The sequence below is a fragment of the Geospiza fortis genome, unplaced genomic scaffold (assembly GCF_000277835.1).
Source record: "Geospiza fortis unplaced genomic scaffold, GeoFor_1.0 scaffold180, whole genome shotgun sequence".
NCBI classification, from domain to species: Eukaryota; Metazoa; Chordata; class Aves; order Passeriformes; family Thraupidae; genus Geospiza; species Geospiza fortis.
In genome coordinates, this window is record NW_005054452.1 from 66,347 (window position 1) to 80,949 (window position 14,603).

Consider the following 14,603-nt stretch of genomic DNA (forward strand, 5'->3'; position numbering starts at 1 on the left):
AAGACCCTCTCTCTCTCTTCCAGTTGAGCATTTGAATAATCTCAGCCTGCAACATTTTCATTTGCAGCCTGTGAAGTTACACATGGAAGAAAATTCATGTGCAACAAATAAAATATTTATTTTAATGTTTATTCCTTCTGACATTCTCTCTAATTTTGAAATACTGGCTAACACTAAAAAAATCCCTCAAAAATACAAGGACAATTTAACCCTACCTGTAGTAGATTTCCCCATGTGCAAATATACAAGGCTGTATATATTTACATGAAAAAAAATCGAAATTGTCTTCACTCAGATTGAGTGCCAGGAAAGCCAAACAATACATCATCCTTGATTTACTTAGATATCTGATTAGAAATTCACATGTCATGAAGAAAAAGAGGGTTTAATATTCCCTAAACATGACGGGAGACGAAAGAGACCAAATGTGGAACTGCTTATTTTGGGGAGAACTTTTTATTTCACTTTTTTTCTTCCTTGCCCCTGTAAGCTCTTCTTGAACGAGAAGCAGCATTTGAGAGGGTCACAGGCCTGAACTTCTTCCTCCTTATATATTTCATTTAATGTGTCTTTGAGCAGGAAAAAAACTGAATCTGCTGATCCCAGGGTTGAGCAGGCTTAGATTGATGCCTCCATTCTTTGTGCCAGCAAGTGACCTTAATTCACATATTCCATCTATTTTAATATATGGTATTATTTACTGCACTGACTCAGTGTAGTGCTTTTTAAATATTTATGAAAGCAGCCTTTACATACATAGCACTGATGTTTATCCTTTGGCTGGTGACAGGGAATGAGCGGTGCATGGTTTGAACAATGAGTTTGGATTATGCAGAATTTATTGCTTTTCTTTTTTATCTCTTTCATGCCAGAGACAGAAGCTTTCATCTGTTATAAAGTACAATACTGTTTTCTCCACATGATAGCATTACTGCCTTACCAGATCTTTTTTTTTTCCTAACCCACCCTGTCATTCCTGGCTTTTAATCTCCCTTTGTGCACCTACACATCTCTTTTTATTTTTGTTAATAGAACACAAATATTTTACTGTATTCTTGATGTCCCATGTTCTACTAATATTTTAAGAGTGTCATGCTCTATTTAAGTGTCAGGATGAAGACATCTAGTGTAATCTCTTTTTCCTGTGAGTGCTTCTGACTTCTTTTTTGTCTGTATAATTCTGTCTTGCAAGGAGCCTTTTGCAAACTAATGTTCTTAAGAACATTGGAGATGAAAACAGCTCACCTATGGCATTAGAGAGAAATGAAACAGGCAGTGGGTGAATGGCTGGGGAAGTGAGAGATTAGAAAGAAAAAAGAAGCAATCTAACCACAGTGAAGCAGTCAAAAGCTTATAGCTGAAATGAGGGATAATGAATTAAAAATGGGTAATATGTGCTTCTTCTGAGTGAGGTAGGTTCTGGTTGGAGCTTGAATTGACAGTTCTGAAGGATTTGTCTGTGAAAAGGATGCTGAGACTGGAAAAGTGCAAGTTTGTCCTCATCACTGGGCGTTTGATCTGCTCAAGGGAGGTTTTGTGCCTGCATTCAGTCTGTCTCTTGGGGATTTGGATCAGAAATTATCAATTAATTTCATATAAAATCATCTTCAACTTCTAATTGGTGGTGGTTATTTAAATCCTACTTCTGAGGTGATGCTAAACCTTTGTTGAGGTACAAAGAAATATAAATAAAGTTAACAGAAAAAACAACAACAACAACAATAATAATAACAAAACCAATAATATATTACTTTATTTAGGAGGAACTTCAGGAAACAGCATTTCAGGTGATAGAAATAAATATTGGTTATGTTTGAAAACCACAATTTTAACTTTATCTATTAAGTTGGTTTGCCAGATTGCTGTTGGACATTTCAACAGAATCTATTGCTGATAACACCTCACATTTTAACATTTCACCATAAAAATGTCAAAATGCCTGATATACTAAATAAAAGTGTCAAAATGCCTGATATGCTAAAATAACTGTCTATGTATGGAAACCAGGATCATGGTGAAGCAATGATAACAATCACATGAGGATGCTTACACTTTACAGTCTGAAACTGTGCAAAATTATTTCATTTAATTTGCAGAACTGTGAGTTCTGCTGTTGCTCACCAGTGCTGTAACCATTTTTCAGATTCAACTGGTTCTTTCAAATCCCTTTCCATTGGGAGGACCAATAATTTTTTACATGAGGCCTAAAAAAGCCCCAGATAGTTTTCCTTGACCTGCTGGATCCCAGCTCTGCATAGTTGATTGTTCTATTGGCAAAAGCATAAAAGAGACAAGCTGGAAAAACATATTTAAAACTAAAATCTTCAATTAGAAAAAGAGCAACAGTTTTTCCATGAAAAGTGACATAACCTTGCAATTTGTAAAAAGCCATCAAGGGAAGTATATGTTGTTTATTTTTATTTGTTCTGTTTTATTCCTTCTTTCTGTCTTGGTAGGAAAGAAATCAATGTAACACAAATTCATTCTATACTTACATAAAATTGTTCAAAAACTTGATTTTTAACCCTAGAATTAAATGTATGTTGCAGTTAGGAGTTACTGGATTACTATTTCTGTATGTAAATAAGTAGTGGATGAATTATTAACTAGTTTATGAGTAAAAATAATTAAAAGCAATAAATTTATACTCAAAGGCCTATACAGCAGAAATTTTTGATACTTCCTATGCTTGTAAAACTTCCATCACCAGATAATTTTTGATAATTGGGGATATTAGCTATTCATTCTGCAAGTGGAGTCATTTGTTGCAACTAAAAGAACATTTAGAAAAAATATAATTTTCAGGTTCACAAATAAAACAAACTCAAGGTTTCTTCCTCTTTTCACTTATTCACCTTTTGGTTTAACGTGGGGAATCCACAAACTCAATCACAAAGCTTTCTTCTGGTCTGCAATATTTGACACTTTGAATATTTTTTTGTCTTTTCTGTTTGGTTTGTTTGTTGATCTCCTATAATTAAAGCCACGTAGTGAAACAATCACCTAAATTCCTCACAATTTCACAGTGTGAACTCCAGCTGTACCTGTCTTTACAAACACAAAATGAGTTCAAAACTATATTTATCCACAATCCTGTAAAGCACATAAATCACAGAATGCCACTAACTTTGACCAGTTTACCTAAAATTAAGAATATGTTTGCCAAAAAGTATTAAGAATATTACAAAAGAAAAGACTCAGCTCCTTGTACCCAAAGCCTTTTCCATGCATAACTAAGGTTTATTGACTAGAAGCACAACATTGAGAGATTCTGATCTCTCTGCTGGCAGTTTGGGGTAAATCTGAAAAAAAAAAAATTAAAAAAAATGTATAAAACCACGGTTACTTAGAAATTTAGGTAGCATTGGAATATGGTATCATATTTAAAGCAGTATCTGCTTCAGACAGCTTTACTCTCAAATGTTCTGGCAAGAGAGAAGAATGGCTAAAGCCTGAAAATTGAGCTCTTTTCTCTTTTTCCATTTTATGACTGATAAAAAATGCTATCAGCTGTACAGGAAAGCTTTGAAAACAAGGAATTTTTTACACAAAAACTAAGCATCATCAGAAATCATCATTACCTTGGCTGCCATAGCGAACAGCATTGCTGCAGAAGCAACTACTTAAAAAAACAAATATGTTTCCCTGAAGACAAGACCCAAGCCTTGCAATTTCCCTGTCAAATGCAAGATTATCATCTACTCATAAATATCCTACAGGGAAGCCAAGGGATCTCAGTCTGGGCACGTTTTATGGATATGCACCATATGGATGGAGGGGAAATGTCTATATTGACAAAAGAAACCACTGAACAAACAAAATGTTATCTCTGGGGTCCAAAGACAGACAAATTTACAGAAGAAATGAGTCTCACAGTTTAAAAAGAAGGTTAATTCAGCGTTTCAAAAGTTTATCCAAGAACATGATCAGTTCCATGAGCTAAAGTCTCCAAGATTAGAAGGTTTTTAAGTGATATTAGCAGGTTTAACCAGAAGATTTTAGGGAATTAACATAGGCATCACTGAATAAATTCTGTGAGTTCTGCATTCTAGGTTAGATTTATATTCTGTAAGTGTGACAAAAATGGCTTAATGATAGTGGATGCTTTGACAAACCAGAGCCCTGCTCTTAAAGAAAATGACCCCAAAGTTATTTGCAAACGTAAAATACTTTGTAGCTCTTGCCAAACATTTGCCTGAGAGGTGTCTGTCATTTGGATAGGCTGCTTAACATCTCCTCACTGTGCTGTCTTCTACAATTCATAAAAAGTACCCATAAACTATGGAAATATGGATAAATTAACCAAAAATTAATCTAAATCCATATCTGAATACACTCAGAATGAGAGGGCTGTATCTTTTCATGTTTGCTTATCACTAAGTGTGAAAAAAGATATCAGGGAATCTGAGAAGGTTTGAAGGTCTAATGATGTAAAAAATGCAAAAACATTTGAGCCTCGTTGAACCTGCCCATAACTATCTGATCCATAATCTGGGTTGGAAACTTGATAAACTAGCTTTCCCAGGAGAGCTTCAGATTTCAGTTTCCTAATATATTTTTCAATGGCCTATTTAATATAATTTCCATGCTTAATATCTTTAATTCATTTTCTTTTTGAACTTCATCCTTTGGGAGAATATATATATTTTTTATATACACTAACAGATCAGTGGGTTTGGACATGGAAGTTTTATCTTTCCCTCTGTTGTTCCAGATGCATGACACAAAGATAAATAAATGTCATCTAAATCCCAAAGGACCATCTCCTCTGGATTCTGAAGCCTATCTTTGCTCCTGAAAGAAAGACAAATTAAGATTGCTAGAAGTGATATGAACAAAGAAAATAAAGGCTGGATAGCCTTGTCCACAGAACTGTGGGTGAGCTTTCAGTAACACTTTCAGGCACTCACAAAGCAACACTTTGGCTTTGGAATTGAGTTTCAAGCTGCTTTTGTATTCTCAGGGATCCACAGGCTTGTTTCAGCCTGCCTTGGACCTTGGTTGTGCTGCCAGTCTTCTCTGTGGTTCATCCTGACATCATCCATCTCTCTCAGCAAAACAGAAATTCCTTGTTCAAACTTCCTGGTTCCTCTGTTTCTTGGTATTTTTGAATATCCAACATGAACCGTTTCCATAGTTTTAAAAGTTTCAAGTTATTAGATGACCCAGTCAGATTCTGATACATCACAGACCATTTAATGTCATCAAGTTATCTCCTGACAGACAGCAACCATTTTTTATTCATGCTCTTGAATGACTTTGAGGATTTCAGGAGACTGAGGAGTTGTCACAGTTTTTGTAGTTCACTGTAATTATTTTCCATGTTAAGGATTTGTGCTTTGTTTTGAATTTATATCAATCCATTTCTAAATTTCAACAATTATGCATGATTAAAGGTCCTTTAGCACTTGGCATTTTCTTCAGAGAGAGTATTTATGTGCTTTAATGAAGTCAGTTCTCAATCTCCTTGTGAAAATCCAAATATTTATCACTCTCTGGCATTTCTTATGTCTTCAAAAGCCTTTCTTTGTGCCTGCTCTCTCCTCATTTCCTCATCTTTTTAATGTCTTTCTAAAATCACTGAGCATTCTCACTGAGAACAGAGTATTCCAACTCTGGGCTCACAGATATCCAGGAAAGCTACTGTTAACCTTCACCTTTAATGAATTAATCCCTGCTTTGTACATCAGGAATCACAGTCACACCATTGCACAGAAAGCTTGATTTTCTTGACTGTAAAACTCTTAGATCCTTGCAGCTCCTTAAATTTCCAGCACTCACTCTCCATAACTGACATTCATTGTTTCATTGTCTCTAATATTTTATTCAGCTGTGCTGATATGGGATTTATTTGAGAGATCCAAAATAATCAAGTAAAACAAAGCTCTTTGTGTGACTGGTGCATTTCTTTTCTATTTAATAGAGCACAAATCCTTGGGTCATCTCCATGTTCCACCAGGAGTAAATTCAGATCTGTCACTGGGTGACTGAATGGCATATTCCCATCTCTCAGGAATATTTGCTGTGAACATCTCCATCTCAGTGTTTTCTTTCACCTCAATCTTTTTGACTGTGAATTTAACCTAGAAGACCTCCAGGAATTCCTGCCCAGTCTGACAGGAGAACAGCAAAAGAGATGAAGCATTTGTTGAGGTCTTTAGATAACACCACAATGATAGATAACTTCACATTTGCATTTTTGTAAAGACTAAGATGAATTTTGTCCTTTCCACTGCTCTGACAAACCAAACCCATCAAGAACTCTCCTGGATGAAGTAATGTGTGACATCCATAAATACCCAGAAGAGCATTTTCTTCACCATTGCAACTCTTAAAATCTTGAGAGAGAAAACTGCATCAGGAGCAGCTGAAAACAGGCGGAATCATGACTCAGTTATGTTTCTCCTGAATTAAATTTAGTTCCATTACAAGTCCATCATTGCTTTATCATTGCAGTTGTGAGGTGAAACTCAGGCCCGGTAAAGATTTTTTTTTCTTTGTTCCATAATTTTATCATTTACACCTCAGTCATCAGAGCACACAAACGACTTCACAGATATGCAAGTCACAGAGAGCATCTGGCAGCTTTGTGCTCAACCACCCTTCACAGCAGGTATCATTCACAAAATAATATAAGCACACCTTGGGGCACTGCTGTTTGCACCAGCAGCTGCATTAATCTCTCTATAAGGAATACAGATTTTCATGGGTTTTACTTGGCTGTAAAACTTACTTTCATACTGGCACTGCCTGACTGTCATGAAGTTTTTAAAACATATTTTAAAATAGAGAATAAAATTGACAGATTTCAAAGAAAAAGAGCACCAGCTGTATGCAAGTATTGAAATCAGGCAAGTTCTTGAATTCACTGCACAGCCTGAGTTATAGGATATTTCATTATTTATTTTCTAGGCAAAGTGATAAAACCATAGAACAGCAGGATGGTTTGGGTTGGAAGGGAACTTAAAGCTCATCCAATTCCAGCCCCTGCCATGAGCAGGGACACCTTCCACCATCCCAGGTTGCTCCAAGCCCTGTCCAACCCAGCCTTGGCCAATCCAGGGGTCCAGGGGCAGCCACAGCTTCTCTGGGACATTTATTCATGTTCTATGATCAGCTGTTCTACAGTCACAGAGTAATTTTACATTTGCTACGGCAGAGTGGCTCTCTTGACTGCCATGACATTGATTTGTCCAGCAAAAGTGGGGTCCATCACACTGAGCCTGAATTTGCTTCTGTAATTATGACACTGATTAGATCTGCCCTGGCTGTGATCTCAGCAGAGCCCTAAGAGCTGTTTGCTGGAGGTGTCTGCTCACCAGTTCTTTACAATGTTATTTATTTCACTTCTTTATGGTTGCCATGGGGTTTTTGAATGCCAAACCCACCTGGTGTCATTTGGGACACTCCAGGACACTGAGTGTGGCTTGCAGCCACATTAGTCCAGAGAATGTGTGTTTTTCTCCACCCTGTCTAATCCTGAGGAGATGCCACAGCTCTGCTGCTGTGTTTGGAGAGGCTCCAGATCCCTGGTTTGCAACAACTGCCTCCAGACTCTCACAGACATCCACTTTTAGATGTAGCAGAATCTGCAAGCTGAGGCCCACCCCGAAATTTGAATGTTTCACCTAAATCAAGAGAAGCACTAAACTGTACTGTGATAAAAATAGCAGGAACTTTGGGCCTAATTCTGGTTATAGCCTGATTTTTGAGTCAAAGAGTGTTTTAGTGTTCATATTTCCCCATTGAATATGTGGAACAGGGGATATTCCAAATACAGATGAGTGTTTATTGCTTAATTAAAAGCTCCACTTCCCAGTGGCAACGTGTTTGCACATTTATTCTGGTTGGAGTAGCTAAAAAATAGTCACCAGCAGATAGAAAACACAATAGTTTTGGTTTCCTTAAATGACCCATCTTCCTGGGACATTTTTGAATAATCACATAGTCACAGCCTTTTATTGTGACTACTGAAAAAGGTTAAAAGAACTCACACCTAAAAATACCAGAGTTGTGATTGGGATTTTTTTGCACTACCCTTTTTTCCAGGCTGTTGCATGGCTGGGATTTTCCCCAGAAAGTCTTGATATAAATGAGCTTCAAAGTCACATGTGAATAAAGAGATAAGAGAGAAGGTTATTTTGGAGAGTTGAAAGTAGTGTATTGCTCTTCCCTACATAAAATCACAGTTCAGCAAATCAGGCTATTGGGGTCTGGAAGAAAAGTCTTTCCTTTCCTTTCTCCCTATTTTCTTCTTTCTTGCCTCTCTATAAAAATCCTCCAAAACTTCCCTGAAGTTAATGAAATGTCACCAGAGTAAAAGGAATCAATTTCAGGCCATTTATGTTGTCTCACATTTGATCTTTTTCTGGATGTTTTACTTGTCTTTGTCTTCCTTTCTTATTTCCCAGGAGAACAAAATAAGCAGGATCAGAGCCCAGTTCATCACTGGATTTTTTACGCCAGCACAAAGCCATTTATTTCAGTGCTTTATGCAGGTATGAAATTTGATTTATAATGTTTGGATGTGCACATCCACGAAGTGATAAGTTACAAAGGAAGCACGTTAGAGAAAAGGTAATGAGATGAGAATCATGATGTTATTTTTCAACTTAAAGTTTGTCAAAGATTTGTTTCTTATTAAATGCCTGAGAGGCAATGTATCAAATTTAAGGTTTCAGAACTGAAATATAGAAAGATCTCTAACTGTCATAATAACAGCAGATAAAGTATCAATAATTTCTGTTTTGAATGCAATCTGAAATTGAATTTCTTTCATTCTATGACAAAGTTGATAACAAAGCAAAACGAAACATTCCAATAATGTACATCCCATATTTCTGAGAATAAATATAATTTCTTTGTTGAACAGCCTGGAAATTGTCACATTTCATATACAGAGACATTAAGGTATTAAAGTAAGCAGTGATTTGCAATCAGAGTCAACTAGAACTTCAAATTAAAATTACATTATTAATATGGTCCATTGCCTCTGCCCATTCCTAATGTTATTACCTACAAAGTTCCATTCTCTTTTAGTTTTGTTTATGCAGTTTTTTGTTCATGTTCAAGTAGTTTAAAATGTGAGTTCAGCAATGTTATCCAGACACAACCTAGCTTTGGTATTGCTCAGATGTAAAACTCCTCTGAAATGTTTTTGAATAATCTTTCTCTCTAAAGTAGGTACAAACAAAATCCCTTCTCCTAACTGGTGTTGGCTGTGCCAGTAGTTACTCCGAGCAGTACTCGAATTGTATCCGGAGGAAGACTCTATTTGGTTTAAGAAAGACAGAAAAACTTTACAGCTAGAAGACATAGCTTTGATTAACTTCTGGAGATCAGATCTGGTCAATATTTTAATAAAAATGATTCAAAGGAAAAAACAAGTCTGGGAAAAAAAAATAAAAAAGAACCCATATTCTGAATAGGTTTTACCTTTAGAATCCAGTGTGGAGCGTAGAGTCACAAAAAATTAACTTTTAAGCATCCTTGGTTTGGGTAGACTTTTGGAGAAGTGCTTTACTCTGTATTTCTAAGGGAAAAGACAAAACACAAAGTTTATAATTCTCATCACCAAAGCATACTTGAATAATACAGAACAATTATCTGCAAAAAATAACCCCAGCCTCAAAGGATTTGAAGAAATTATCTGGTGGCATCTGCTGTACTGCCACTTGCAAAGGTGAATCATTTAGCATTCTGCCAATGCAAAGTCTGTAGAAAGCTTTCTTTGAATATCTCTGTTTAGCTGGTGGATATGTTTTGTTCAATATTTAAAATATATCAAATAAATTTAACATTTTTTTGTTGTTGTTGTTGTTGGTTTATTTGTTTGTTTGTTTCCCCTGCAGGACAAATCACTGGTTCCTTATTTAATATATTCTGGCCCAAAAGGAACTTGGCATTTAAACGTGCATAACTTTCAACACAAGCTTAAAGACAATCACTTCTCACACGCTTGGGTACCTTACTAGGCTGGGACCTACAGGACTAGTCCAATTTCAAACTGTCTTTTCATTCATTTTAATGAATATTAGATTGGATGCTGTTTGAATTTATTTCACCATTGTCATCTCCCAGTATTTCTCCCTGGGGACTGACTGCAAATATTTGAGATTCAACATGTGTTGCTTATCACTTTCATTTAGAAAATATGCCATGTTTTCTATCTTCCTGCTCTTTGAATGGGTGAACACAGAAGAGCTTCCCAGTGGATGCCTTTCAGATTTAAATCTCACCTTCTAGAGATGCTCATATGAGGATTTGATTTTCATTTGCTGTGAAAATTTGTGCCAGTAAAACTTATTGTCTGGATGTGTGCAGGAAGTGAGCAGAAAAGATGTGAGAATTTGAAATCCTTTGCTGCTAAATCTCTTTTAAATCTTTTACTACGGCTGGTGAAGAGATGAGGGTTGGCTGCAAGAACCAGGCAGAGAATTTAATTTTGCCAGTCACATTTTTCAATGGATTAGTTGAAATTTCTCTAAATCCTAGAGTGCTGAGTATTTTAGGAAGGCCAGTAGAGAAGAAAATCTTTAAAGATCTTGGGATTCAGTTCAGAGTGACAACAGAAATGGCAGCCAGTGCACACACACAAAAGGAATTGAGGGAACTAAATGACAGCTGACAGAAAATGTTTGAATATGCATTAAAGCTGGGAAAGTAGTAAGGCCATTTTCTGTTTAAACTCTCACATTGCACAGATGAGAATTGTTAAATAGCTGCCACATTCAGCATCGGTGGTTCAATTTCAGTGGTGAGAAAAGTGCCTGAGAAGTGTTATAAGCATACATGAGTTGTATGCTAAATGGTTACATTTGATCATAAAACTTGTGAGTAAATACATAAAAATGTTTTCAGAAGAAAAATTTCTCTCCAAGCTGGGATTAAATGAGATAGAGTTTATATTTATCCCTAGGCACAAACTTAACATACCACAAAATTCTATAGTTACAAACCTAAATAATCAGTTCACTTTAGAGACAACCTTATAAATCATGTGGTGAGCATGTTTGTGTCTAAAAATGAAGGAAATTCTCTTCACACTTGAATAATTAGAAGGGCATAGATGGAGAGAAACGATGAAGATCTGCTTCCATGGAAATAATATCCAAAAAGCTGGGTTATCAATCCAACAGGACAGATTCCCTAACACAAGAGCTACCTTTTAAATTAGCTCCTGTAAATTAACCAGCTCAACTAAACATTGGCAGGATCTTATCACCATAATGCACAATCAAGTCTACACTATTAAAATTCTACTGGAGAAAACTTAGTGTGAGATAAGGCAGACATGAATGATCATTTAACATTAATCCTGATGACAACCATTTCCACTTTGCTATTGAAATTCCCTCCTTCCTACATTTTCATTTCCAAATACAATGCAAACAACATGCTCTAATCAATCACTTCTACATCCACCATAATTTTTATTTAAAGCCCTGTATCTTAGATATATAAACCAATGAAGATAATTTATCTTTCCTCTTGCTTTCCAGTCTCACTGAAGGGAAGGAAAGGTAAAGTAGGGTCTTACAGAGGTAACAGGTAAGATATGGAGATTTCGGGTTAGTTGGTAATTACAACACTGACTTTTGCATTCAGAATTCATTCAGGGGTGAATCACAGCTGTTGACAACAATCAAGGTTTCTCCCAAACCAGAGATATGTTTGTCTGGCACAGCATCACCTGAATGTGATTATGATTATAGATATGATTATACGTCTAAGTCAGGAGGAGCCACCTTGGTCATCTCTGCAAAGCGATTCCGAGTTCAGGTTTGTCATAGAAACACAAAATGGTGTCAGGTTGTCATAGAAACACAAAAATCACTGAATTGTTTGGGTTTGAAGGGATCTTGAAGACCATCCTGTTCCCACTTCCCTGCCATTGCAGGGACACCTCGCACTAGACCATGATCCTGCTGCTCACGGTCCTGAATTCCCTTCACCCCCAAGTGTAGCGAATTAGAATTTTAATCATCACAGGTTTTGGTCTTTTACTGAAAATGAGGACTTTATTCTGAAATCTCCCACACAGATCAGTGTAATGGAACTGCTGAAAATTTTGCTTAGAATATCTTTTTAATAAAAATGAGAGTTTCTTTACTTTTTTTTTTCTTTTTCCTGGAAAAAAAAAAAACAACCTAACACACCTATTGCATGGAATAATTTTCTAAACAAAGACAGCATTTCATTCAATCTCCATCAGAAGATGCAAATGGGGATTTCAGAAGGTGAGCAAACTAATAAATGAGAAGGAAAGAAAATAAACCAAACATTTTTATCACAATTCACAGTGACATTAGAAAAAGATATATTTGTAAAACAGTTTGAAGATTAAGCCCATATAACAGTGGCTCTGAAAGAAACATGAACTAAAAATTACAGTGAAAAAATGGATAAAATGCAATCCTTATGCATGGAAGTAAGAACAAGGGCTCAATCAACTCCTGCAAATGCAAATCAAGACATTTAACATTTTGAAGAAGAGCAATATAATGCAGCAGGACAAATTTGTAGACAAGAACACATTTTGGGGACCTGATGGATTCCACCTGAAAAGCAATTCACTTATGCTAACCTCAAAAGAAATATTTAGAGTGATTCATGGCTCCATCTGGCTTCTCTGCATACAGAACAGGTACTGGTACTCATGAACTTTTCATCTTAAAATATCAAGAGAACAAATCCCTGTCAGAGGCACTCTGAGTGTACCTAGCAGAGGAAAACTGTGTTTCTAATAGAGTGCTTTTACTGGCTGCAATCATGCTCCAGGAATTTAGGTCTTACATTCTTAAGTGGTGTCAGAATTAAACCAGAATAAAAAAAAATTCCTATAGCTAAGAAGAAGAATTTGGGAAGGATTGTCATATGTATTGTAGCCAAACATATGAATAAGAGTAGGGAATAAAGAGGCTGATTAAAACAAATCCCCAGCACTCTTCAAATATTTACATTTTTAGTTATTGATAAACCAACACTCAGACAGGAAAGTTTCACATGTCAGAGTCACACTGGGTTGCTTTGTGACAAAATGTGAGGTAATTATATTTTGTAATAGACAAAATACCATTAATATCCAAAGAGGATGAGATGAATTTGATATGTTTGAATGAACAACTGTTATCATCTCCCTAAGCCCTCCAAAATGAACAGTGCTGAAAATCTCTTCTCTCCTTCTTTGCTGACCCATGCACAAGGAAGTCTTTCTGGCAAGAAAATGGGAGAAAGAGCAGATAAGACAGTTTTCACAAGGAATGGCCAAAAAAAAAAAATCAAAAAAAAAGAGAAGTGTCCAAATCCTCAGTGAACAGTTAAGATCTATGTCCTCATTGACTGTCTTTACTGAATACATGCCTTAAACGACAAAACACTTGACCATCTCCCTGTCTGCCAGGTGTCTCTGTGATTCTGCTTCCTGTGGCAGCACTGTCAGACCATTGGCATTTGGGTCCTGATTAATCCCACCCCAAGCTGCCACCTTGTGTAACCCCTTCAGCCAGCCATAAATATTGCAGGGCTTCTGACAGGAATATTACAATGCTTTTCCTCCAGGACAGGCATGTGCTTTTCTATTCCATGTAATCAGATCATTGTGAATGCAAGATAATTTGGTTTACAACCAGATTTTTTTCTTTCTCGCTGCTCATTAATACGTCTGTGCACACAAGGAAAATTTCCTCCTTATTTGTTGTGTACATTTGCATCCTGTCTGTGTGTTCTTCTCATTTTTGTGAAGTTAGCTCATGTCTTTCAGATAAGGTTGGTAAAATATCTCATTTTACAAGCCTTTGCAATTTTTTTAAGAAGAGAATGTTTCACAAGAAATTGGCAGTTTCTGTGGAACATGGCTTAAGAAAAGTGCTTCAGACTGACATATATTCTTTTTTGTCAAAATGTAAATTGCTTACAATTTTGTCAAAATGTAAATTGCTTACATACTAATGTAGATAAATATATGTATATGCAAGTGTATTTATTTAATATATATATATATATTTATTTGTCAACACATATTCACATAAATAAAGAGCAAAAGGAAGAAAAGAAATGGAAATATTTTGCATAATAATGTCACAGGCTATGAAAACTGCATTTCAAAACTTCTTCTATATCAGACATATCTATTCCAGAACAAATATCCAGGATAGAGATAAGTTAATCTTAACTGCTGCACTTTAAAAAAATTTATTTATTCATGGGAAATTACTAAAGCTCTTGTTTTCATCTCAGTGCAAAAGGGATAATTTTAACACTAATTGTCATGAAAATTAAAAAAAAATTCTTTCTCTACTATTGAGTAATATTAATGGCCTGCTTGGCAAACTTTGACCCCTTCCACTTACACTCATGTCTTTTATTTTCTCCTTGCTATTATTCATTATTAAATTATATTTTTAATCAACAGTCAACTGTGTCTCTTAAGGTGCATAGTATTTTATAAAATACATACATTTTTACAGTAAATTTACTTCAGTGTGTCTTTATGAAATAAAAGGAAAACAAGTCATGGAAAACAAACAAGGAAAATGAGGATTATTTAAATAGAAATAAACCAGATAACTTTCTAAATTAAAAAATGAATAAAATAACAAAAC